Source organism: Pseudorasbora parva, chromosome 4 (assembly GCF_024679245.1).
Source record: "Pseudorasbora parva isolate DD20220531a chromosome 4, ASM2467924v1, whole genome shotgun sequence".
Taxonomy (NCBI): Eukaryota; Metazoa; Chordata; class Actinopteri; order Cypriniformes; family Gobionidae; genus Pseudorasbora; species Pseudorasbora parva.
In genome coordinates this window covers 33,800,560-33,828,067 of record NC_090175.1, presented here as the reverse complement: position 1 = coordinate 33,828,067, position 27,508 = coordinate 33,800,560, and the positions used below count along the sequence as shown (strand labels likewise).

Below are 27,508 nucleotides of genomic sequence, written 5' to 3'. Positions count from 1 at the left end.
TATGAAACTCGGTACACATATAAATCTCATCTGGCCAAACGACATTCGACAAAGTGAGCTATTATGGGTTGTTCGGAAAACGCATGCTCTGGAATTATATACTCCTCCTAGGCGAGTCACTCGATCAGTGCCAAACTCAGTCAGCATGAACTCTAGACAGTAAGGATGCTAAAATGCGAACAGATTTTGGATATATTGAATGGTTTGACCATAGCGAAGCAACAAATTTATGGTGAGAAAAGGAAAACAGGAAGTGTGTTCTAACTTCTGCACACATTGATTCATTTTGATGAAACTTCATCTGTGTGTTTGTTGTAAGAGGCTTATCACATGGATATGACTTTTGTGAGTCAAAGTTATAGCGCCACCAACTGGCAGAAGGAAGTGTGTCGCTTTCAAAAAAAGCCTTGAATCACATCTTATTTTCACCTGATTAACTTCAAACTACATCAGTATAATGTCAAATCAGGGCAGATATAGACACATGAATGGATTCCTGATATTTTAAAACTGTTGCCATGGCAATGTTTCAAAGTCTAATAATCTTTTTGGGCGTTTTTGAGACTCTTTGCATGCATGAAATTTGGCCAGAAGATGCAAACAAAGACTCAGAAACGGGCGTGGTGAAGGGGCTCAGTAGCGCCTTGTTTTGACAAAAGTGTGTGTGTGTGTGGGGTGGGGGGGGGGGGTAGTTTTATCCATAGTCACCAATCTCGGAATATATATTGTATTGTACTTTTCAAGCCGGACAACTTTCTAATTTACTCTGAATTAGCTCTGAATAAAAGGAAGTCCGATAATTTGGTTTGAATCTGAAAAAAAAGGGAAAAACAGGCACTGAGTTTTTACATTTTTCCTCGAAGGCGGTTTATTCAATCTCCTCCAAACTCGATCAACATGACAAAAAGATACAGAAGATGCTAAAATGCGAACGGATAATGGATATCTCAAATGCTCTTGCCATGGCAAAAGACTAAAAAAGAGAAAAGAGGGACACAGAAATGTGCCTGGTTCATAAATAAGGCTCTACTCCCATCTTCCGATTATTCTATATAACACACTGGCATTTATCTGCTTATTATCTTATTCTGGGTTCGAATAAATAACATAATGTATAGAACCAGTTTATTTGTAGGGCATTGGCAATATTGTTTTTTATAATTGTGTTAATACAAAGAAGGTGGGAGTATAGCCTTATTTATGAACCAGGGTGGATAAGTTCTTGAGAAAAAAGGTATAAAGATAAAACACTTGGCTAGTTTTACCTACAGTCACCAAAATCAGAATGAATGAATTTTGAAATGAATGTAGTCAATAGATCAATATATTGCTTGTATTTAATATTTTGTATTTGAAGATTAAAGGGGGGTGAAATGCTGTTTCATGCATACTGATCTTTTTACACTGTTAAAGACTTGGAATCCCATACTAAACATGGACAAAGTTTCAAAAGTTAAGGTGGACGTTTGATGGGAGTATTTCTTTGTCAAAAATACTACTTCTGGTTAGTCATAAGTTTCGGCAAGTTTTTTGCGATCATGCGTCCACTTTGACGTTAATGGGGGCGAAATTTCCTTGTATGGGCCATACGGACAATTCTACCGGAAGAGCGTGTGAGAGAGAGCGAAAGCAACAGGCTACGCCCATCAAAGCGCTGGCTTGTCGGATGCGCTGCACAGGTGATGTGCACAACTAACAATGTCACCAAAAAAGTGCGTTTTTGGTTGCCAGACCAAGACAGTCCTGCACAGATTCCCCAAAAACCCCGCGTTAAGGCAACAGTGGATGGAATTTGCTTTTCCGGATCAGCAACTGAGTTGCGTGAATGTTTATATCTGTTCACTGCATTTTGGTGCCGACTGTTTCATAAACAAGGCCCAGCTCGAAGCCGGATTTTCCAATCGCCTAATGCTAAAGGTTTGGAGCAGTCCCAACGATAGAGGTCCCAACGTTAGAACCGCGGGCGGTGAGTTAGACTGCTTCAAATGTCTGTGTTTTTGCCTATGCTCATCAAGTAACGTTAGCCCAAACATGATCACGTATGGTTAATTGATCAATGGAGCATGCAATGTGTAGTGCTTGTACATTTGTTTAGCTGGCCACTATATGTGTAACTTTATGTTTGTGTATTGTAAAAGCACTCCAAACAACAATACACAAAGAGTGGGGAAATATGTTGAACTAAATAAGCGCGCTTCTTCATTCAAATGCGCTACTATTCCGTGTCTTTCTATGTAAACACTAACTTAGCCTGCCGTGCAAAACCAGTCCGCTTAATAACGTTACAATTGTCTACACAAACCACGCGTAAACACACACACACACACACGTGCACAACTGCACTTCCCACATGTACACCTTCAAAGACAAAAATACGACGATATAATTCAAGTATAAATATGTAAATAACACAAGTCGCTAAGCATATTATATAGTTAGTGTATAACTTGTACCACATAGAGACGTCCTGCTCTAGTCGTTTTTGCTGCTGCTCCTGTTCAACTTCAGCCTCTGGGTCTGATTCCGGATCATAGATGTATGGCTGTATCTGATTAAAAGCCATATTTTTATTTTGAATAAAGTTTTTCCCGCTGTTAGGGATGACACAGCTTTACGACGCACTCAACCCAATAACAGCGGCGCGCCCTCGTCATTATTTAGCTCCGCTCACACGATACGCCCCCACCCGCTCGGCTTTTTTCGGAAAGACTCGGAACAGCGCATCTTTCTTATATAATTATTAAAAAAATAAAGACTTTTCGGAGATATGCAGGATGCAATGCTACTCTATAGGTACTCAAGATTGACATGACACTGACTGAAACTGAGTGTTTCACCCCCCCTTTAATTATTAACACTAAACATACTAACATTAGAAAAATAAAACACATTTGAGTTCACATTTTCCCTATTGTTTAGTTTTTACCATTATTGTTTAGTTTAAAATCTGAATGTCACTCAGCCTCTCACTCTCTTTCTCTGTGTGTGTATGTGTGGGGGTGGGGTGTCTATCTCACTGTGTGTGTGGGGGGAGGGAGGTGAATGGTAGCACCTGCAGTATTTTGAATGTCTTTCTAAACTCATTAATTTATAGTGTACTGCAAAATGCTTTTATATAATTAGTTTTATAATTAGTTTAACAATTATGTTAATAAAAATACCTTTAGATAAATACTGGACTTAAGGACTTAAAAAACGTATGCTGCAAAAGATAACTGCACTCATTTCAAAGTGACCTATGATGTCATATGACATGAAATGGTAACACTTTAGAATAATGGTCCCTTATTAATAGATACTTATACAGGAAGTAATGCAGGACTAATAAGTAGCACTACATTAACACTTCAGCTACTACTATTAACTAATATAGAAACAAGCTGAACTAATCAGTTAGTAATATTAAATTCAGGACTAAGATAGTTCCTTATTAGGTAATTAATAGTTACTGAATGAGAATGGTGTCACTAATAACTAATAGGTAACAAGGAAAAATTATAAAGAATTACTAATTAATTACTAATCACAACATTAACATATCTGAGATGTGAGAAATTGCCTTTTTTTTTACTCTCAATCTGGTCATAAAATGCATCACTAATTACTTAAGTGTTACCTAGTCATCATGCAGGAACTTCTAGAGATCTTGACCATTATTTTAAAGTGGAAAACATTGTTAGATCACTAGTAGTTCTTAAAAATTGTCCTTTGTTACTCTGAATAAAGTAATAAAATGCATCAATAATTACTCAAGTACCCAATCACTCTTCAAGCACTACTGGTGAAAGACCATTATTTTAAAGTGAAAAAACATATTTTCCACTTTAAAATAATGGTCCAGTTTAGTAGCTCCTGCATAATGACTAGGTAACACTTAAGTAATAAGTGATGAATTTTATGAATTTATTCAGAGTAAAGAATATGATTAATTACATGTCAGACACACAATAATGTTGTGATAATTGGTCAGTTAGTTAATAGTTATTAATGAGGTTAATCTCAGTCAGTAATTATTGATTACTTAATAATGAACTATCTCCTAAATTCGATGTTACTTACTAATTAGTTCAGCTTGTTTCTAAATTAGTTAATAGTAGTAGCTGAAGTGTTAATGTAGTGCTGCTTAGTCCTGCATTACTTCCTACATAGTTATCTATTAATAACGGACCATTGTTCTAAAGTGTTTCCCATGAAATGTATCTACAGTGAAATGATCTCACGGATGAGGCTTAACGATTATATTTTCTGCAGTAAATGGCATATTCAGATGAATTTGATACCGTTATTTTACATTTAATTGCTTTAAAATTATATTGCAGTAAATGATAACTCCACATTTGAAATTAAACTATGACACTATATCACTATTCAGACAGGACTAGTTTTCTAAATTAAATTTGAGTTACAATTCTCATCACCTGACATCTGTGATTTCATTTGTTCATTCAGACAGTACTAATTTATTATTATTATTATTATTATTATTATTATTATTATTATTATTATTATTATTATTATTATTATTACAGAGCAGGGTGTATGTCTTCTATAACGGGCTTTAAAGAAGGTCATGTGCTGTGCTTGCAAAGATCACGTATGACACGTCTTTAAACTAATTATTTATTGATAGAATTTGAAATACTCTGTATTTCAATAATTACTCTGTATTTCAATAAATACTCTGTACATCCATAATTATTTTTTGAAAGAATTTTGAAATACTCTGTATTTGCTGTATTGCTTAGTGTATTAATTACTAGAGGATACATTTCGATTTTGCACTTATTTTTCTATTCATAATTTTATTACGTGAGCTATTTGCAATTGCACTTTAACCACGGCTGTCTGAAACGCCTGCGTTTTGTGCTGTACGCAATTGTCAACTGTTATGAGTCATAGTTTGTGTGGTGTAACAGGCAGCGGGGCGAGGGACCGCGAGAGCGGGCCGGTGATTAATGTTGACGAGTGCCAGCTGCGTGGCACACCGGTCTCGTCTCGGCCATGTGACGGGAGCATAAAAGGAGGAGCAAGGGCAGCGGAAGACGAGAGAAGACCAGGCCTGGATTTTATGTTGTTTTATTTTGTGTGTTTGCGGGCAGTCGTCCGTGAGGGGATGCCCGTGGTTTTACTTTCGTTTTGTTTATTTATTTTGAATTAATAAAGGTTGTTGAACGTTCGCCGGTTCCCGCCTCCTTCCTTCCACCCATGAACTTCATTACAGTTTGGTTTCGATTTGAGTCATTGGCAGCCTGTTGTGCTGATTATTATTTGGGATAATTATAAGGGCGGAATGTACATTTAAAGCCAAGCTGATCAGTAAGCGCTTCTCCAGTCATTAGGAGAAGCGCATCGGTCAGTGAAGAAGCACGAGTCGCAAGTAAGTGTTTTTGAAATACTCTGTATTTCAATTATTACTCTGTATATCAATAATAATTTATTGATAGAATTTTGAAATACTCTGTATTTGCTGTATTGCTTAGTGTATTAATTACTAGAAGGAGGATATATTTTGGAGGTTGCACTTTAACCACGGCTGTTTGCGCGGTACGCAATTGTCAACTGTTATCAACTAATATTGGTGGCTTTTAGCACAGGTAGTGAGTTATAGTTTGGTTTCGATTTGAGTCATTGACTACGTTTACATGGACAACAATACTCCGATATTAATCTGATTAAGACAATACTCTGATTAAGAGGCTACCATGTAGACAGCGATTTCTAATTACCTTAATCTGATTAAAGTCATAATCTAACTACACATAAATCGGATTAAGACACGTGGAGTATGCCTATTTTAGTCGCATTATCGGAGACATGTACACACCTTAATCTAACTATTAATGTCATGTCGGAGATTTCACCGCATTTTGTGACAGGACACATAACGTTACGCACAACAGAGAAGTGCAGAGGGGAGGCTTTGTGGGTTAGCCTCTGCCCTTTTTGAAAATTCATCAAGTGCCCCTTTCAACAATCATCGATAATATTGTGGCCAATAAAACATAATTGGAATTATACTTAATATAACAACGTGTACAAAACAGTAACAAATGGTGGAAAAGTCGCGTTTATCTTTTACGGATCTGTCAGTCTGAAATGTCGTTGCCATAAAGCGTTGCTATGGGCGGTGTGTGTTTTACTCATGGTTTTTTACTTGACTGTTCATTGTGAACACTGCGTCCTCTCTCTATATTTTTTATTTTTGTTGTAATTATTATGCTCATTGTAAAAGTAAAATACAATAAGTTTATATCTGTAATCGCAAACCAGATGGGTCATTCAGTGGCTCGACGGCAGGAAAAACAATCCAAAGAGTCATGATTTTTAAACCTTTTTCATAATTAATCAAAGCTATTATTCTAAATGTAGGCTGTCAATAAGGAGGAAAGATGGGCAGTGTCTCTTAAAAAAAAAACAGAAAGAGGCAATACATAATATTACAAAAATAAATCAACGTAAATGTAGATATAAAACATTATAAAAACGCATTGTTATACTTCTTAATGTAAAGTAACACTGTCCAACAGCGACACCCGCAGGTGAAGTTACAGCGGGTTTCCTGAGCCCATAAAATTAACAGACCTGCCAAAGTCACGCTATGATTGGATGTTGGAGAACCTAGCGTGGCATTGGGGACGTAATGACGTGCCATAATCGATCTATGTTCTATCACATGTAAAACGGGAACATGAACGAAGTACTCCAAAAGCAACTCATGTAAACACCTTAATCAGAATATTGTCTTATTTTGAATAAGGTCAATAATTAGATTACTGCTGTCCATGTAAACGTAGTCATTGGCAGCCTGTTGCGCTTCTTTGGGATAATTATAAAAGTGTCCAGAGCTGTTCTCACTCAAGTAGTGAACAGTGTGTATTTAATAAGCGTGTCAGCACTGGCACGGTAACGTTCAGACACCTTGTGTGAAGTACAACTTGGGTAAAGACATCTTTCGCCTCTACCTACGATCGACTCCACCGAAGAACGAACACAGAGACGAAATTAAGTATGTATATTTCTGTTTTATCCGTCTTTATCCGTCTCTCTTTTCTCATGATGTGCTTTCAATACATACTTACGATCTCTAAAGCACGCTCTACTATCACACGCAGACGGCAGTGCAACACTGCTAATCTGCGTCCTATTCCTTCCTCTACTAATACTCCTCCCTCCTTTTCTCTGGGTCTATGGAATTGTCAGTCAGCTGTAAACAAAGCTGACTTCATTCCAGCCTTAGCCACTCAATCCCCTCTGAATATCTTGGCCTTGACTGAGACCTGGATCCGTTCAGAAGACTCAGCAACCCCTGCTGCTCTCTCTAACAATTTATCTTTCTTGCACACCCCTCGCCACACTGGCAGAGGTGGAGGCACAGGTTCTCTCATCACAAACAATTGGAAATACTCAACCCACACCTCTCTATGCAATAACAACTAATTTGAATACCATGCTATTACAGTTACAGCTCCTGCTAAAATCCATCTTGTAGTAATTTAGTGCCCTCCAGGTCAATTGGGCCCATTTGTTGAGGAACTGGATGTGCTGCTATCCTCATTCCTAGAGGATGGCAGTCCACTTGTAATCCTTGGAGATTTCAACATCCACCTGGACGAACAGTATGCTACGGATTTTCAATCCCTTCTTTCCTCATTCGATCTCAAACTCATCACCTCACACACCCACAAATCTCGCAACCAACTTGACTTCATATACATACGCAACTGCACTACAGAAAACATTTTGGTCAAACCCTTACACTTCTCTGATCATTACTTTATCACATTTAATCTACATCTCACTACTCGTGCACCTCCACTTCCTCTACCAGTTAGTTTCAGACGAAACCTGCGTTCTCTTTCTACCTCTCATCTTTCCTCCGCTGTGTCATCCTCTCTTCCGTCACACAATTCTCCTCTATGGATGTAAACACTGCAACAGACACTTTATGTTCTACTTTAACTTTGTGTCTAGATAGTATCTGCCCTCTATCTTCTAGGCCAGCTCGCTCTACTCACTCTAACCCTTGGTTAACTGATGTTCTTCATGAACACCAGACCAGACTTAAGGTAGCAGAAAGAAAATGGCGCAAATCAAACGACCCATCTGACCTCAGTAAGTATCAATCTCTGCTCTCTTCCTTCTCAAATTATATCCATGCAGCTAAATTCTCATATTTCCACAACAAAATCAGCAGCATCTCAGACACACACACACACACACACACACACTTTTCAGAACTTTCAACTCTCTCCTCTGTCCCCCTTCACCACCTCTCTATCTGCAGACAATCTTGCCCATTTTGTCACAGATAAAACCACAATCATCAGCAGTCAGTTCCCACCTCCACACACACGATTTTAATCTTCATCTTTCCTCTGAGACGGCATTATTGTCAGTTACTGAAGCCCTGCGGACAGCAAAAGCTGCTTACAAATCATCAGTCCCCATCCTCCTTGATCTATCTGCTGCCTTTGACACTGTGAATCATCAGATTCTTCTGTCCACCCTCTCATCAATGGGCATCACAGGGATTCCACTCCACTGGTTTGAGTCCTATCTCACAGGCAGGTCTTTCAAGGTGGCCTGGAGAGGAGAGATATACAAAGAACATCAACTGACCACAGGGGTTCCTCAGGGCTCAGTGCATGGACCTCTCATATTTTCCATTCACACAACATCATTGGGACCCATCATTCAGGCACATGGCCTCTCATATCATTGTTATGCTGATGACACACAGCTCTGCCTCTCATTTCAACCAGATGATCCCACAGTACTTGCATGAATCACAAAGTGCCTGCCGGATATCTCGGCATGGATGAAAAAACATCACCTGCAGCTCAACTTAGCAAAGACTGCTCGTCTTCCCTGCTAATCCGACTCTGCAACACGACCTCACCATCCAGCTAGAGTCATCTTTCATTACCCCTTCAGGATCAATCAGAAATCTTGGAGTAATCTTTGATGACCAGTTGTCCTTCAAAGACCACATCTCAAAGACAGCTCGGTCATGCAGGTTTGCATTGCACAGCATCAGGAAAATCAGACCGTTCCTTACGCAGCATGCAACACAGCTTCTTGTCCAAGCTCTAGTCATTTCTAGACTTCACTATTGCAATGTGCTTCTGGCTGGACTTCCATCATGTGCAATCAAACCGCTGCAAATGATCCACAACGCTGGGGCACGTCTTGTCTTCAATGATCCCAAAAGGGCTCATGTCACACCTCTTTTCATTTCTTTGCATTGGCTACCACTCGCTGCCCGCATCAAATTCAAAGCTCTAACTCTTGCTTATGGATCCACCACAAGCTCCGCACCCACATACTTCGACTCCTACGAGTCTACACCCCCACTGGAAGCCTTCGCTCAGCTAACGAGTGGAGGCTTGTGGTACCATCACAGAGAGGCATGAAATCCCTCTCCAGAACTTTTTCATTCACTGTTCCTGGTTGGTGGAACAATCTTCCGTCCTCCATACGCATGACAGAATCACTCACTTCAATCACTTTGCATTTCTCTGCCTCTTCATAAGTCGCTTTGGATAAAAGTGTCTGCTAAATGCATAAATGTAAATTTACATTTAAATGGATTAAAAAAGTAAATTTCACATGATTTAATAAAAATGGCTATTTATAATAAACTTCCATAAAATTTAGGCCCACATATTACTCTTAGCTGACACTGACACACTCTGTGATTTGGCTTTATTTATTAATTGTTTTATTTAAAGAAATTATTGAATGCCACACATATTGAAATAAAAACAGGCATGCTTTTTGCTGTGAAAGATTGGTAAACAAACAAAAGCTACGGTAGATCGAAAACACGTGAAAAGAAATGTAAGGAAGGATTATACAACATCAGCATTTGAACAGTATTCTGCACTCATTTGTGAATAACATTTAATTGATCACATAGATGTAACTGTTGTGGTTCCTGGTTATAGCAGCACCAGTTACTGCAGTTAATCTGGTGAATTCAAATGACTTTGACATAGTCCTTTTATTTTTTCCCATATTAAAATGCCTATTGCCTGCTGTGCACAGTTAAGCTGATGCCACCGGGGTGGTGGTGCCACCGGCTTGGGCCCGTCATCGATGCTTGCAGCTTTACTTTGAATAAATTGTTTCAACAAAACTCTATTTAAGTGTTTATATCTAAAGTAAAACGAGATCGTTGCTCGTTGTCACCTGGCTGTACCGGACCAGTTTCGGGTTTCTGTGGAGTTTTTGAGGATCTTACAACGTGCAACCGGTGTAAGTATAACTATTTACATTGCAAGTTAGGTTTTAGCCGAATGAGCACACATTTTTTAACTATAAAATGTAAAAGCGTTGCCTGTTTCAGACAGCATTAAGTTTGTCAGTTTTGCTGGCGACGCATAAGGCCTACCGAAGGTCGTGAAATTAACAATAAAAGTTACGTTAACTGTTAGGTTTGTAGTTACTGTTATCCCCGCATGGCTGAAAAATTTGAGGACATGACATAATATATTCCTGGTGTCTCTCTGCAACGTGGTATCATGAAAATTAGTAAATGTGTATAACGTTGTGTTGCAAAGCAGCTGTTTATGGACCTAGTCCGCATCAACATTGTTTTATCAGTTTTAAATGCTTTAACTTAATCTGTTGATATATTTGTCTGAAATATTTTGAAACCATTTGATCTAGTAAAAAGATTATATATTTATTTTGCATTGCATTAACATCAATGATCCTGATATTTTCCTAAATAAACTTTTGTTTCATCTGTGTTGCTTCTTTAGAAGACCACCAAATCTACTGGGAGGAAAAGTTCATGGAGTAGGTACCCAGATAGCAAACTGACATTGAATCAACATAGAAACGACGTTTCTCGTGACATCGAAACGACGTTGATCTCCGACGTCGATCCGGCATCGTTTTGCTCATCGAAGTAATGTTGAACCAACGTCAGACACGCCATTCAAAACTAACATAAAATCGACGTAATTGGTTTGCTTACCTAACGTTGAAACGATGTTGATTTTCAGTTGGGTGAAACAACGTTATAGAATCAACTTAAAATCGATCTAATGGTTTATACCTAATATTGATGCTGATTTCAGTTAGGTGAAGCAACTGTATAACAGTCATTTTCTACTTTTTTTAAAATCTTAAATACTTAATACTAATAGATAAATACACACATCACATTCAGTTAACATTGCTTTAATATTTACCAAATACAGTTACAAATAGCCTACATAGAGTATACAAACCTTCTGTATAAAAAACATTCCCTTATGAAACAAAAATATGCTGCAGTATATTGGAAAATATGTAATACATTAGGCAATATATTCACATATATAGGATTATAGGATTTAATATTTTTATTCTCCAAAATATTGCAATATATGAAAGCGGCAATCATTTGTATATTTTGCAATATATTACAGAAATATATAATATATTGTATAATACCATCAATATATTATTCCATGTATTTACAATATATTATAATATATTTCAAGTAATATATTGGTAAATATATTTTCCTTTCGTATGGGTTTACAATATAGAAAAGGCATTTACACTCAAATACACAGAAATATCAAAGTTAATTATATACCAATTTTAATTATATACCAATTTACACAAATGCGATATTTACTCAGGAATAAAACTGGTCATGTTCTTTTGCACCAAATAGCCTATATTATTTTTATTAGGGCACAAAGGAGATTTTAGGCAGAACATTGTCACAATTCACTATCACTGCTTCTTTTCTAACTGTGACTGAGACTATTGATTAAACTATTATGAGACAAAATGATTTCTGAAGGTTCATGTGTCACTGAAGTAATGATGCTGAAAATTCAGCTTTGATCACAGGATTTACAGAAGTCAATTAAAATAGAAAACAATTATTTTAACTTGTAGTAATATTTCATAATATTACAGTTTTTACTGTATTTTTGATCAAATAGGTGCAGGTTTGATGAGTACCGGTATATTGTTTATAGTTAAGAAGTTTGATGTAATTGGCATTGTTAAATGTGCTTGGGAAAAAAAGAGATCTGAATATTGACTATACTGATATCTAGTATTAGTGTAGCAAAACTGAACAACTGTGACAGTGGAATTTGTAGACAATATTTCCATTAAATCATCAAGAAAAAGTTAAGAGTTGCAAGCTTAGTAGTTTTTTTTTCCTTTCTCATTCCCAAACACAAAACAACCTTTTTAAAATCTTCATTGCAAGTGCACAAATCCAATTCTACAAATTAAGAAACTCAGGCTCAAACGTTTGTAGATCAGTAAAATTTTGGCCAGTCATGCGCATTTCTGTATGATTTACATTTAGTGATGTGTGACTATTCTTTAAAACTACACATTTCACTGTCACCGGTGCTCAGTTTTGCTGTAATAATAGCAACACACACATAATAATATAGCACAGAACATGGTAGTAAATCAGCCATCTATGCAAAAGCAGAGGTCGGTGTGGTGGACTGTTGGTACATCTGTCCAGGCAAACATCTGGGGTCTTGATGCCTTTAAACTGGGTAACCCTGAAAACCTGCAATAAAAATAGAACAGTTCTAAATCCATCATACATACCCTTTATAAAGCATCTTCTCTGGTATACAGTATCACAAATGATAATTTCCAATTTCAATTTCAATTTAGCTCAATATACAATATTTGTGGTATGATATTCCCCAAAAGGAATGATTTCTCAACTCACCCATCTGAAAATTGCTTTAACATGGCATTTTATGAGAAGACCAGTGACCTTGTCACATTTCTTTTAATTTTCATATAGAATAAAAAAACCTCCACGCATTTACTAACCTCATTTGGATAAATGGAATGGTGGAAATCTTGAATCCGTGTTACAAAGTCAGTGATGTGCTGTAAAGTAAAAGGAAAGACAGATATAAGTAAAACTGTATTTTCATAGTAAGTCATTTTCTAATTAGGTCATTATTTTTATTTTTTTTAAAGATCTTTGTTAATAACTTTGCTTAATAATATTAACATAATAATAATAGTATTAGTAGTAGTAGCAGAAGTAATAGTAGTAGTATATAAATGCTATAAAAATTATATCATGAGCTAATGAGAGTAGAAAGTGAAAAACTTTTCAATCAAGTCAAAGGAATCCAGCAGCACCCGTTCTAAAGTTATAGTACACAAGACATAAAAATGGGAGGTACAGCCTCTCACTAATCTTACAAAATAACAACCATCCTGACAAATACTGTATAAAACACCTCTTCTAATCCTCACATTATATCTAAAAATACAAATAAATAAGTTATTTTAGTAGTTTATCCTCCTCAAGTCCATATTTTCAGTTCAGAAATCTTCTTGAAGCCATCTTACAACCTCCATGCAGTAGATAGGTAGTTAGAGATGTTCCGATAACCTTTTTCCTTCTTGACTCCGATACCTGGGCTCAGGGTATCGGCCGATACAGAGTACTGATCTGATACTACTAGCTCTGTATGAGTTGCTAGAATTATTTTATGGTGTGCTTCAGACTTAACCCTTAATAGAACATGAACAAATACATACAGTAAACTACTGTATTTAGTACAGTATTTTTATTATCTGACATGCATATGACAGTAATATTTATTTTTCTTATATATTAGCGAAAAAGAACTTCAAATGCAGCCACAAATCTAGCACGCAAACTGAAAATAGGGATTTTAGTTTTACAATATAACTGTATTAAAAGAACTGCAAAAAAAAAAAATCTAGGATTATAAAAAAATCATCAGAGATGATTAGATAAGAGACACAGCCATGTGCACGTATGCTGAGTAAATACTATATTCATATTATCATAAGCAAGGTAGCTTGTAGGGCTGGGTAAAAAAATATTGATTTCAATCCAAATCTCCCTTTTACAAAACAATATTCATTCTTAAATCTGTTTTCAGTTAATGAATGAAATAAACATTGTAGTGCGCCTCCCATCAAATAAATCGCAATAAATGTATGTGCTTTAAGACTTTACAAAGTCTCAGTTTGAAAATGTTTTTTTTTTTTAAACAAAATTTAAAAACATAAATACCGTTTTGGTGTTGTGATGTGAGATTGCTCTGCCGCAGCTCAGCTCAAGAGAACCAGTGCCAAATAAACATGGATGAGCATCTGAAAGTGTGTTAAAAGATACAGGACAACTTAATGAAATCCGTATCACTTGAGAAACATGTCAGTAACGGATTGTAAACAATGTCATGTAACGTCACATTTACAGAAAAAACTTATCCAGTGTCCATAAACTCGTTAGTCTGCTAGAAAAATTTACTCTAGAGAGGAGCATTTTGCTAATTATATGCACCACATTACATGGGTTATTCTTTGTCATTTTTAATGTTCTTCTATATTTAATGTATGTATGAATAAATCTGGCAAGTTTTTATGACAGACACCATTTAAATGTTTTTATATATATATATATATATATATATATATATATATATATATATATATATATATATATATACTAATTAGAGTAGAAATATGATTATGTAATTGTAAAGTTAATATTATAACATTATTATTTAAAACAAAATTTTGTGTAATTTAAGTGTTTGAATACAAATCAGTTAATTTAGTATGCTAATGTAGTATCAACTGACTCCCATAGTTTACAGCATTAGTTCAGAGATTAGTTTTCCTTGAGAAAATTTGCCATGTATTGTACAAACCTGATATATATCGAAAAGAATCAATTTGTATTGAATCAAATTGAAAATCGAATCGAAAGCTTGTGAATCGAAATCAAATCGAATTGTGAAATTTGTGTCAATACCCAGCCCTAGTAGCTTGTGACGACATGAACAGATGAACTTCATCTCCCAAGCCGTTCTGAGATTGTACTGATTAATTTGAAAAAAACAACTAGTCATATATTAAGTAAGGGATAATGTACACCCAGGCCGGTTGTTATCGCAAAATAAACCCCGACAGAGTGATCAGGACCCCGAGGCAAAGCGGAGCGTCACTCTGAAGGGGTTTATTCTGCGATAACAACCGGCTGGGTGGACATTATCCGGCTTATTACACGGCTACTAGTCTCAAATAAATAATTATTAGACACAAAATATTGTCTTGAGATTAAATATTGTATTAGCTCTTACGCAAAGCTTCCGCGAAGAAAAACAGTTCCAGACTGCTTTAAGTCTTTATCTATTGCTGCTAAATGTTGAGAATGAATGCTGAAAGGGTTAGTTCACCCAAAGATGAACCCAAGCCTCTGATTTACTCACCCTCAGGTCATTATAGGTGTATATGACATTCTTCTGTCAGACAAATACAATCAGAGTTATATTTAAAAAGTCCAGGCTAATGTTAATCCCAGCAGTAGTTGTGTTTGAAGTCCATAAATGCAGCTGTCCGTCAAATAACGTGCTCCACACGACTCCGATGGGTTAATAGAGCCTTCTGATTCCAATCGATGCGTTTGTGTCAGAAAAATATCCATATTTAAAACTTTATAAAGGAAACCTGCCTTGAAGTCTTCCATTGTAACCCACGGCTGTTTAAGCCACAAGATGGCGCCAGCGTTAAGCATAGAAGTAGAACCGGTCAAGATAACTCGTAGTACCCGGATGAGCGGTGTGTGTTATCTGGAAATAACATACCGCTGGAATGAGCGATTGACCAATCAGAATCAAGTATTTCACAGAGCCATGTAATAAAGACAGATACTTCAAGACCTTTACAGCAACTAGGCTTGCTGTGATAGTCAGTGTTAGAAAAGTAGTTTTTGTTGGTATATGGTGTTAATTATTAAAAGAAAATTGTCAAAAATTGGTATCGGTGGGTCACAAAATTACAAAATCGGTGCATCTCTAGTAAAAATACATACATACAAATAAATAAATAAATACCTTTGAGTGGAACACTGTGCAGTATGGTCTCTGTCTCATTGGCAAACATAACTCGAAACAAACCTAGAGAAATAAAATAAAATATATTAACGAACATGACATCCTGCTATCATAACAGTTAAATTAATTATCATAACTATTATTATATACTATTATTATATATTATATACATTACATTATATTTAGGGATGCATGATATATCAGCAACATATCGTTATCGGACGATATATGAGCATTTTTTTATATTATTCTTATTGATCCGATAAGAAAATGTGACCGATATATTCAAGCCGATAGATAATGTCTTATTTCCTTAAGCTGAGACACAGGAGCGCTGTCCGCCATGATGGGCTTGAATTGCTCGAAATATGATTGGAATCACTTCAAACAGGAAACTACATTTTTGTGCAACATTTGCAGCGCGTTTGTTGAGGGAAGAGCGAGTCCACGGAGTTACACCTTCATGACAAGCACTGTCAAGTTCGCTTGTGCATTCGCAGCCTTTTGTGCCATTGTAAGTTGTAATATTATATTTAATCTGTGTATGTAATTATAAAGTGCTTCATTTTATCGGTCTAGCTTCAGCGTGCGCAGTTCAAACAGAAATGCTTAGCATTAATAACTACTGGGACTGTCATATACTTAACACTGTATTGAGGTTTTTTTTTTGTAATAAAACGTTGTGAATTCTCTGGGTTTAGTTGTGTTTTAGTGCTGTTGTGGGAAGAGCGCGTCACCAACGCATTCTGACCAGGAGTAAAGATCGCTTGTGCATTTGCGTCATTTTAAGCATGTGTCGTAATATTAAGTTTATGTAGACAACATCTGATTGATCTCATATAGGACGCATTTTGTTGAGTTAATAACCTGCAGCCCTTTATTGTACCAATTTCAGGGAAGAGCATCCACAGGAGTTTTAGGTATTCACCTGTGTGTGATTTTGTGCGAATATAAGTTGTAATAATATATTTCCTAAGACTTGTTTGCAATATTATTTAGGCTTTTTTTTTGTTTTTGTTAGGCAATATAATTGTTGGTAACATTTCACAAATAAGGTCTCATTTGCTAATGCATTAACACGAACAGAGAGCAATAACATTTGTTAATGTTACTAATAAAATGTTTGTTTATTAACAGTCCATTTACAGTGTATTACTTAATCTTAACACACAATTTTGGATCTGAAAATGTTAAGATTAACATGAACTAAGATTGATAAATCCTGTAGAAGTATTGTTAATTCATTGTTGGTTAACTAATGCTAACAAAAATTATGTTCGGCTCATATATCGGTTATTGGCTTTCAAATATAAAGTTCTCAGTATCAGCCAAAATTTTCATAACAGTGCATCCCTAATTATATTTGTTGCCTTCTTCATTTAGCTGATTATTTAGTTTACGGGCTTTTCAATGACAATCTCACTTTTTCTTGAGATTTATTTTAATATAAAGAGCATTACACATAAAATGTATTATTATTATTATTATTATTATTATTATTAAACAACCTGGGGTTAATGATTTTAAATGTGAGACTTATTTCAAAAACATAAAAAATCTTACAGACCCCAAACTTTTGAGCTTGAGCTTACTCAAACATCATATGGTTTTATAGCCTTGGAGATTGTGCTCAACTCTGCTGGGATGCTGCAGGCCATCAGCATGGGAGGATCTAGGAACATAAAATGCAATTTGTCAAAGAGTCAAACATATTTCATATATAATGCCAGGTTTATTACAATGAACCAAGCTCTAGCTTGCAGAGGTTAAAATGTAGAAAAGAGGAAGAACATAAAGTAAATAATATAAATACATTTCTTAAGATAACAGATTTTATATTTTAAGGTTTGATCATTCAGTATTGTTCATATATATATATATATATATATATATATATATATATATATATATATATATATATATATATATATAATTTTGTTAAAGAAAACTACAGATGCATGGTGATATAGGTGAGATATATTTTGAAATTAATGCAATACATATTAAATTATGAACTTCCTCTGTTCACCTTATTCTGTCAAAAGCTCCATTGAGAAATGTTGAAACCTTGGGAGCTTCCTCCTAGGTTGTAGAGGGTTTTTTCAGTCCTGTAATAATTTTTTATGATATCAATATTTGTTTACAATGAGTTTTCATCTGATTTTCGGCTACGTGTAAGTGACGTCACCGATTAGTGTTACATCGCATACTTTTAGGTTAAATAAATTAGCTTACTAATTACCAGCTAAACCTTTGCATAACTATCAAAAAATGTTTTCTACACATAAAGATGTGATTAAAAGCCCAAACTTTCATAAGCAAGAGCTCAATCGATAGCCTGTTATGTTAGCTCTTCTGAAAACGGCTAATGCTAACTGAAGTTTTCGAAGACACGTAACCATTTCTATAAAGTAAATATTCAACAGAAGCGTGTCAATTACAGGTAAGAAACGTGTCAGGAACAGTTTTATGTATTATTTGTGTGATTTTAGAGACTATAAACTCACCTGAAACCAGTGAAAACAGCGAGAGACAGTTTTGCTGCTTGTCAGTTGACGGTTCCCAGTTTCCATGGCAACTCCGAGCCGCTCCAGTGTTTGAACGGTTTGAACGCAACTCGAATATATTAACGCGCACGCACATTAAACACGTCACAATCAAGCAACATTTGCACAAATAAACATACAGTTAACATAGAGTTAAACCATGACATCATTTAAAATCTCATTAAATATGTAATTATTACAAAAACGCTTTTGTGATCCAGTCTTTAGTGCTTTCAGATTCTTTAAACCCATATAGTAGACATGAAATAGCTTCAATCATACAAATCAAAAGTGTTTGCTGTCAAGATGCTCCCCCCCCCCCCCCCCATCTGACCACAGAAAGTCCCTTCTGAAGTCAGTAGTGTCACTTTTCAAACGTTCTTTGATGGGTAATTATTTTAATTAATTAATTATTTTAGTAATTATTTTAAACTCAAGATGGGTTTGGTGCACACAGGGATAAAAACGTACCTAATGTTTAAAATGTAATTACTCTGCATTTATTTTCTCTAATGTTGTTGGCCTACATGGTATCATGGATTCTAGCAAACAAATACCAACAGATAAAAAATATTTACCAATGAATTATATATATATATATATATATATATATATATATATATATATATATATATATATATATATATATATATATATATATATATATATATATAGGCTATAATATAATACAGCCTAGCTTTAGAAATAGTAAACATGCAAAAACTCACTTGAAACTATATGATGCATGAATATATTTTCAGATAGCCTATGTACACATATTTACACATAAAATGAAATATCCTCTTTAAGCTTTATTTTCTATGCATTTTCAAATATAGGCTATTTCAATATATTTAATTGTTTCACGTATTGTAGCCTAAATATTATTTCTGTGTGGGATTATCGTTCTTCATGTGTTTTTGACCTGTGCTTACGCACCAATCTTTCATTCTTTTTACTGCTTTCATTTAGTAATTTTAATTCGTCGGCATCCGACGACAAAAAAAAAAAAAAAAAAAAAAAAAAATCTGGCAAACTTCAAAGACTTTCCATTTAAATATCAACCACTTCTATAAACTTGTGGAGATTACTTAAATATTTTTTTCATAATGAATTAAAAGACATAGGCTATCCTATTTCCATAAGAATTCAGTTCAGGCGATGGTCTGATTCCTCTAACCAAGTTTCAACATATATTAGACGTTATTTTGACCATATCCGTCAGCCGGGTATATCGTTGGAAAGTCAACCTCATTTCAACGTGGAATCAACGTTATATTTTCGACGTAATAACGTTCTGATGTACCGACCAAATAGTGAACGTTGATTCAACGTTGAAATTTGATTGACGACTGATACTGACCTTTAAAACCAAAAATCAACATTGAAACGACGTCTGTTTGCTATCTGGGTAAGGTTTTGAGTAGGTTGAATTGAGATACATGTTTTTTTAGAGGTTTATGTTGTTATCTGTCATTTAAAGGCAGTGCCGTTTCTAGGCATAGGCAAACTAGGCGGTCGCCTAGGGCGCCAACAGCTGGGGGGTGCCAATGAGCCCCCGCCCCAACAAGATTTTTTAGTTATTTCATATATATTTTATTATTAATATTTCGTACTTTTGCTATTTCAAGGCATTATGATTAGTTGCGATTATTGGAGTGAAGTCGCCATGGTGATAGTGGCGCTGCTGTAATGAAATGAGATCATGTAGAGGGCGGCAGGGAACGTCGTCATCCGTGGCGTTGTAACGCTTGTGTCCGAGTGAACAATGCGGATAGCTCACTTAATGTAACTGGAGTGGATGCAAACACGGAGGCGATTAACATCAAACAGATCGCACTTTGTTCCCCGCTGAACTCTCATCACAAACTCCCTTTCCGTCCACAGCATTACTTAATAAAACAAAATAACTGACTGTTAGCAACAGAAAACAGAAAATAATCCCCACACATGGGAACTCAAGACTCAGTGCGCACATACACAAAATGCAGACTTCGTTTGCAGGGAGCGCGCGCAACTCTTAAAGGGGCCACACTATATTTCTACTCGTTACAGCGTGCTTTAGTTTCATCATCATGAAAAGGTCAAAGCCATCAGGGGCTCAGTATTGTAAAAAGAAAAAAGAGGAAATATAAAAAAAGAAAGCGAAATATACAGGTATGTTAGCCTACTTATTGGTTACTTGTTCTCTACTAAGCTGGTTGCTAACATTGAGCAAAACATTACACTCAATATTAGTACTGGACGGACCACACGCCATGCTCATTTATTACAGCTGCAGAACATTATAGCAGTTCATTTGAATATTTTTTTTTTCATTAGAGATAGCTGTTTAGTGTAAATTGATCAAGTAGGCTAATACTGTCATAACCATGGGCCTCACTAGGCCCTTTTTTTATGAATTTATGCATCAAGGGTGGAGCGGTTGGTCAACGGATCTTAAAAATGTGTTCTTGTATTAATTTATTATGTTTTAATAACTATGAAAAGGTAATGTACTGTACATTTTATGTATCGCTCAGGTGAAGAGTCACTATTTTAATGTCAGTGTTAAGAGTACACAGATTAAACTTTGAAGGTGTTCAATGCTGCACTTAAAGATGAGGTCAGAAGTTTCTGTAATTTTTAATGTTACAAATGTTTACATTACCATTATTGTTACATTAAAATTGATTACAGAAAATGTACCCAATTGTTTATGACAGCTGTTATAGAGCAATAAATGTTGGAAACGAATACATCGCTTTCCTTATTTATTAAAGTTATGGCAATGGTAACTAATTATTTAAAGTGGATTAAGAAATAATTTGTCTAAATGAATGAGTAAATTAATTAATTAAAATAAAAACAATTTTTATTTTAAATTTTACTTATTTTAACTAAGTATGATTTGGTCGATATGCTGCTCTTTAACACAATGGTTAAACTCAAATGTTTTACTTTATCTTGTAGACTCTACTTAATTTTTTAGCATACAGTAAAATAGATAATACTGATTTTTACCAACTCAAAAAACCAAGAAGTTCACTAAACTTACAAAAAGTAGTTGGAAAATGTTGCCTTAATTTTTTTGAGTCGAATTTAAGTAACAGTTTTTACAGTGTAGATAGGCTACTATTACTATTCCACTATTCCAAACATGGCAGAGAGGGCTAACTTGGTGGCAAAGCCAAATGTCACGTCTCCAATAGCTGGCAAAAAAAAAAAAAAAGCCTTCAGAAAGAACAAACTGAGCTACACCTGCCTCAGCACTGCTTAGTACTAGTAAGTTTTAACTCTCTTCCAACTCTATTTGGGAAAGATTGACTACAAATAAGCTGGGCCTGTGAGATTTCATTCAGTATAATCAATAAATATTCTGTTGTGGGCAATTAAATTTAAGTAGGCTGTGTGATTGTGAAATTCCAATTTCATTAAAAGGCTATCAAAAAAGATATCCATCTGGCAGGCTTACAATCACAGTATTGTGTGACACTTTGTTAAATTAAATAACCTTTGTTTAATATTTGAACCACTGAGACAAAAGCACACGAGATATATAAATCAATATAAATGAGTAAAAATGTAATATAAATATAAAATAATATTTATTTTGTATTTTATATATATATATGTGACCGGTCACGGAAAGTAGGGACACAAGTCGGTTCTGGTGCATTTTGAGTTATTCACAGATTCTGAAAGTGTAGTCTCCAAGCTTTCCAATGATGTGTAACACATGGAAATCTGATAATATTTGGAGAAGTTGTGGCCATCTGAATGTATGCCTTTAGAAAAGTGTAAACGAGAGAAAACAGCCTCTAAAGTTTTGCAGTTCTCACCTGCTGGGAGTGACAATAGGGCTCATTTACATCTCATTTAGATAAGCCATACCCCTGTAAAGCTGCATGGTTGCTAGTAACGACAGACGCAATGGGAAAAATCGGACCGCATACTACTAATAATAAAGATGCTAACATTACCATCTAAAAGCCCATTATAGTAATGTTTTTTTTGGCAAGTGATACGATGCTAACGATTACAATTAAAACGACCGTTAAGAACAATAGGTAGGTATGGGAAGGTCTAAACATGAAATAACGTGTGTGTTCTTAGAAGGAACACAAAACGACAAACTAGTGTTTCTGGAACACTCCATAAGAAACAGAAAAGTATTCTTGCAAATCCTGTTGCCTCCAATGAAATAAGTCGTTCGGGCACACTTTCTGTTTGCCGGGGTCTCCTTAGTGGATGTAGTGTGAATCTGTTCGAAGGGGATAAAGACAGAGATGTGGGTACAGTCCTTAACCGTGGCTGTAGTGTAGGGGTAAGGCGCATGTCATTAAGTTTTGACACATATCGATCAGTGGTTCGAATCCGCCTTTTGCCACACACTCTAACCGAGAAACACTTATTAATAAACACATGTTAGATGCTTTATTTCCACTGACATTTTCTCAATTCTCTTTGAAAATAAATGCCTTTCCGATCTGATATGTGATGGGAAAAGGGAGTAGAGAGAGTGTGGCAAAAGGCAGATTCAATCCTCTGATTGAGTTGCGTCAAAACTTGATGACATGCGTCTTTACCACTACACTAAAGCCACGGATACAGATCTGAGCCATTTCTCTGCCTTTATCCCTGTCAAATGTTACTATTGATATAGTCTCTGATTTCTTACGGTCCAACTCGTCTGACGCCTGTCTGATACATTCTTCCTCTTCTTCATCTTCGCTCAGTTGTAGATTAGGGAATTATTCAGTCTTATTATGCCGTTTTCATCGTCGCTCAGATCATCTCTACAGCCGGCCAGAGCGCTGCATAAATAATTAGCCACGCGTACCTTGGACGGCGGGGCAATAGCAAAGGCCAGTATGGAAATACACACAGACAAAACAAGGCGATTTCAACCTCAAAATATACGCTTTTAAATATACAATTAATGCCATCTCAAACACGGAGAGGCTTCTTTGTGATTTCAACTAACAGATTCTGCAAAAAAGCGAAAATCACATAATTTGAAAAATAATAAAATAAATAAAATAAAATAAATAAAATAATATATATTTTATATATATATATATATATATATATATATATACACACACACACACATACACATACACACACACACACACACACAGGTCCTGTGCGAATGTGATGTGCGAAGCCCAGGTGTAGCTACAATTAAGGAGGTCTATATTGACAAACAATTTGTTATTTATGTGGATATTTAAAAAAAAAATAGTATATTCCGTTTTAACAGCATTGGGTTCAAGAAGTTAAGCTGTAACTGAATTGCGCAGTGTCCACATTTTGACGCTTAAATTATGTTCAATGAATAGGTCAAAAGTGCTTGCTAACCTACCTGAATCCACTTGAATTAAATTGGACTGCTCTCTCAGTAGCCGCGTTTCCATTACAGATTTGCACATGCAAACGTGTGAAATGACGGTGTTTCCATTAACAGCTGTTATGCGTCTAAAAGTTTTTTTTCCCCTCTCATAAGTCATGCAAAGTATGCAACATAAGTTTGTGTATATCCCAGCACTGCAGTAGCCTATTTTTTTTAATGGAAGGATAGGCGTTTTATACACGCACTAATTAAAAGAAGGAAATGTTTGAATTTGCATGGTGGTAACTCAAAGTTTTGTTTTTCGTTATTTTGGCTTAGAATTTCATTTGTTAGAAATATGAACTAAATTTAGAAATGCTTTTAAAATTAAAAACTGCATTTAATAAACAAAATACATTTTTAAAAATGAAGACAGTGTTTGGAGTGAGTGCATGCTAAATAATCCGTTCTCTGAATGAATATGCGCACGCTTATATCCACCGATTAGGCAGGCCAGGTAATACAAAAATAATATTCCAATCAATCCCGAGTGGATGAGAGATAAATTATTGTGTTTGTTTGATAAAGATGTTTTGCAAGCCCTGTGAGAGAATCATTCTGGTTGCTGCTTTCAAAACAATCCCTCACTCATGTGAATTAAAAAGGGCGCAGAAGCTCATTAAATATGCAAATCTTATCCAATTCTAGCCATGGACGTTTACTTCCAAGTCTACAGTGCGGCATGCCCGTCAAAACGGAGCCTTCAGCAAAAAGCCACAAAAACAGTGTAGATAATAGCCTATTACTTATTCATTTTGATGTTTGTAATGTAAAAAACACACAAATGTCATTAGTTGACCTCAGGCAACAGTATAAAACATAAATAATAATACCTAGTTCATGGAACCTTTAAATTATAAAATGTATGCCATTCATCAACAGTTGGTCTCTTTGGCTACTCTTCACTATAGTTCATTATACAGTGTATAAGTGATTTTCCCTTTACTTTGCTTTCTTCATTTATCGTGCTAATCGGAACAAGAAATTTCTCATCTTATTCACAAATCTAAATATTTCACGTTTAATTGGTCCTATACCAACTCATTTGGTAAAGGACTGGTATGCTTCTCTAATAACTTGCATTATTCATTCCTCACTTAGCTCCAGCATTGTTCCATCATCTTTTAATTTCATTGTTATGCTGATGATACACAGTTTAATGTATTAACAAACCGGGATTGCATTCGTCCACCTGCATCTCTTACCAACTGCCTTCATGAAATAAAAGTCTGCTTTTCTGCCAATTTTCTCAAACTTAAAAGGCAGCCCTCATTGGCAATGAATCTACTCTCTCCAAGTACTGTAGTTTTTCTTTATCCATTGATGGTCCCACCGTTTTTCCTCCCCATAAGGTTAGGAACTTGGGGTCATCTTTGACAGCACCCTTTCATTTGAATCACCCATTAACAACATAACCAGGTCTTGTAATTTTCATCTCCGTAATATTGCTTGCCTCCACCCATTTCTCACTCCACAAAGTTCTACTATTCTTGTTCATTTGCTTGTCACCTCTCTCATTGACTTCTGTAATTCTCTTTTATATGGTGTTCCACACAAATATCTAAATAAACTTTAAATAAACTTTTTCAGAATTTTGCCACTCGTATCGTAACTAGGGGTGTCCATGGTTAACCAATTGACCGATTAACCGTTAAAAATTGCGTAACCGAGTGAAACATTTTGCAAGTGGCGTCAATGACGTGCCTTGAATTTAGTTGTAATATATGTTTGCACCCCTATAGACCGCCAGAGCGCTCCCAGACATTTGTAGTATCCATAGGGTTAGGGTAGTATCCACAAGAAGAAGTCATGACCAGCTTTCTAAGCGGGCAAAGAAAGCGTGGGAGCACTTTAAAAATGAGAGTGACGGGGCGAAATGCAAGTATTGCAATGCAGTGCTTACCGCATTTTTCAGGCTATAAGTTGCTCCGGAGTATGAGTTGCATCAGTCAAAATATGCGTCAGAGGAAAATAACATACGTCGCAATAACATACGTCGCACTGGACTAAAAGTCGCATTAGGGCAGAAGCAGAGCGGGAGCCGCGCGCGCTGTGCATAACGGATCAGAAGAAAGAAAGTTTGAAGTGAGAAACTTGTGAATGACTAGAGAAAAGCAGACGTTACTTTAACTGTAATGAAGAAAACAAAAAAGCTAATGCGGACTGAAAGCAAGATGGCCAGAGCTGAAGGGACGAGTCAACAGATGCTTGAACTCTCTGCCGGGAGAGGCTCATCAGCCGCGCGAGTCAAACGCTGAGTCTGTGTGAATCATTCTCGGCTGCATATTTTACTAACGTTACATGCTCTAATCGTGCAGGCGCCCTCGAGGCCACTCGCATTGCTCGTGAACTGGAGCGCATCTCATCCTAATTTAACATGGTGAAATAATAAGAGTTCAGTACGTGGACATCACAGTGAGTCTCAAACATCATTGCCTCCTACTTCTTATGTAAATCTTGTGAATCCAAAACACCACGGGAAAAAAGTGCTTCTAAACATAAACCCAACCGTGATGCAAGCGTTGGGGATCATTTATATGCACGCCCCCAACATTTGCTTCGGTCCAAGCATGTTTAAAAAAATGTCAACAGTCATGGCTGATGTTTATAATCCGATACCACAATAATTTAATTCAAGATTGTTTGTTTGTTCGGCCCATTTCAAGCAAGCTTCACTCAGCATCTTAAACTGAAGAAAGTGGCAATTACAACTGTATTCCTGCAATCAGTAAGTAGCGTAAGTAGTCAGATTTTATCCACTTATTGACTGTTTAAACAATTTCTGATTAAATTGAAAGTTTCTTAAACCCCTTTCACACTGCACGTCGGACCCACAATATCCCTGGAACATTGCCAGGTCGCCTTCTGTGTGAAAGCAACCACGTCCCGGGATTGATTACCGAATTCGACCTGGGTCGGGGACCTAGTAATATAGCGGGATTCGACCCGGGACGAGCGCTGTGTGAACAAAAGCCGAAACTAATGCCGCAACGTGTACGTAGTTATCGTGCGACTCCTAGAGCTTGTTTTTTCAATAATACAACCCTGCAGTGCCAGAAGAGCTGGTCGGTGTTTTAAGCAGAGAGTGTTCGTATAAAAAAGAAACTAAAATTAAACAAGCAGAAATGTGCGCAAACTGTCGAGACCACGGAGCTCCTTACTATCCGCGCTGAAGCTGAGATCGCTCGCCATTATACGTCACATCAGGATGTCACGTGTCAACTCGACCCGGGACCGTTACGGGTTGCGTGTGAAAGCGCACATATTACGGTATTTCGCTGGCAGTGTGAATGGACCAAATGGACCAAATGGGCCGTTCCCGAAACGGCCCGGGAACAAATGCCGGGTCGCATTATCCGTGTATTTGCCGGAATCGCAGTGTGAAAGGGGCTTTAGAGAGGCAGCATTGTCTAGATAATGCAAGATGCTAGTACAGTAACAATAGGAAACACCAAGTACCATACCAAACTAAATAGTGTGTCTAATGACAAAGGGTAATATTACTTTGTATTAAAAAATACAACCTTAGATGCTTTGCTTAGACCGCTCACTCAATCCTTCTAGCAAACATCACCTTTTCCACCATTCAAGTTAAAACGACAGTCATTTGACAAGGCTATTCAATTTGTAAAAATTTAATTATATATTTATATTTTTGAGAACTGAAGTATGGTGTTTCCTATGATGTTTTTGCCTATTTGTATTTCAGATTA

At 36.1% G+C, this 27,508-nt stretch overlaps 1 protein-coding gene and 1 long non-coding RNA gene across 6 annotated transcripts in view; both read right to left on the bottom strand.

Annotated features, from left to right (window-relative positions):
- Positions 1-27,508, bottom strand: part of LOC137073273 (MSL complex subunit 3-like) — a 196,930-nt gene that overhangs the window by 46,961 nt on the left and 122,461 nt on the right. The gene's annotated exons all lie outside the window — the stretch shown is intronic.
- Positions 12,030-18,749, bottom strand: LOC137074031 (uncharacterized). 5 transcript variants are annotated; one of them, XR_010904869.1, is made up of 8 exons: positions 18,383-18,749; positions 17,905-17,983; positions 17,443-17,547; positions 15,876-15,938; positions 15,494-15,611; positions 14,051-14,130; positions 12,820-12,879; positions 12,030-12,544 (listed from the first exon to the last, which is right to left on the bottom strand). It is a non-coding gene; the product is annotated as an uncharacterized lncRNA (long non-coding RNA). The 5 variants fall into 5 exon arrangements; XR_010904870.1 differs by lacking the exon at positions 17,905-17,983 and having other exon boundaries at positions 18,383-18,748; XR_010904868.1 differs by lacking the exon at positions 18,383-18,749 and having other exon boundaries at positions 17,905-18,374.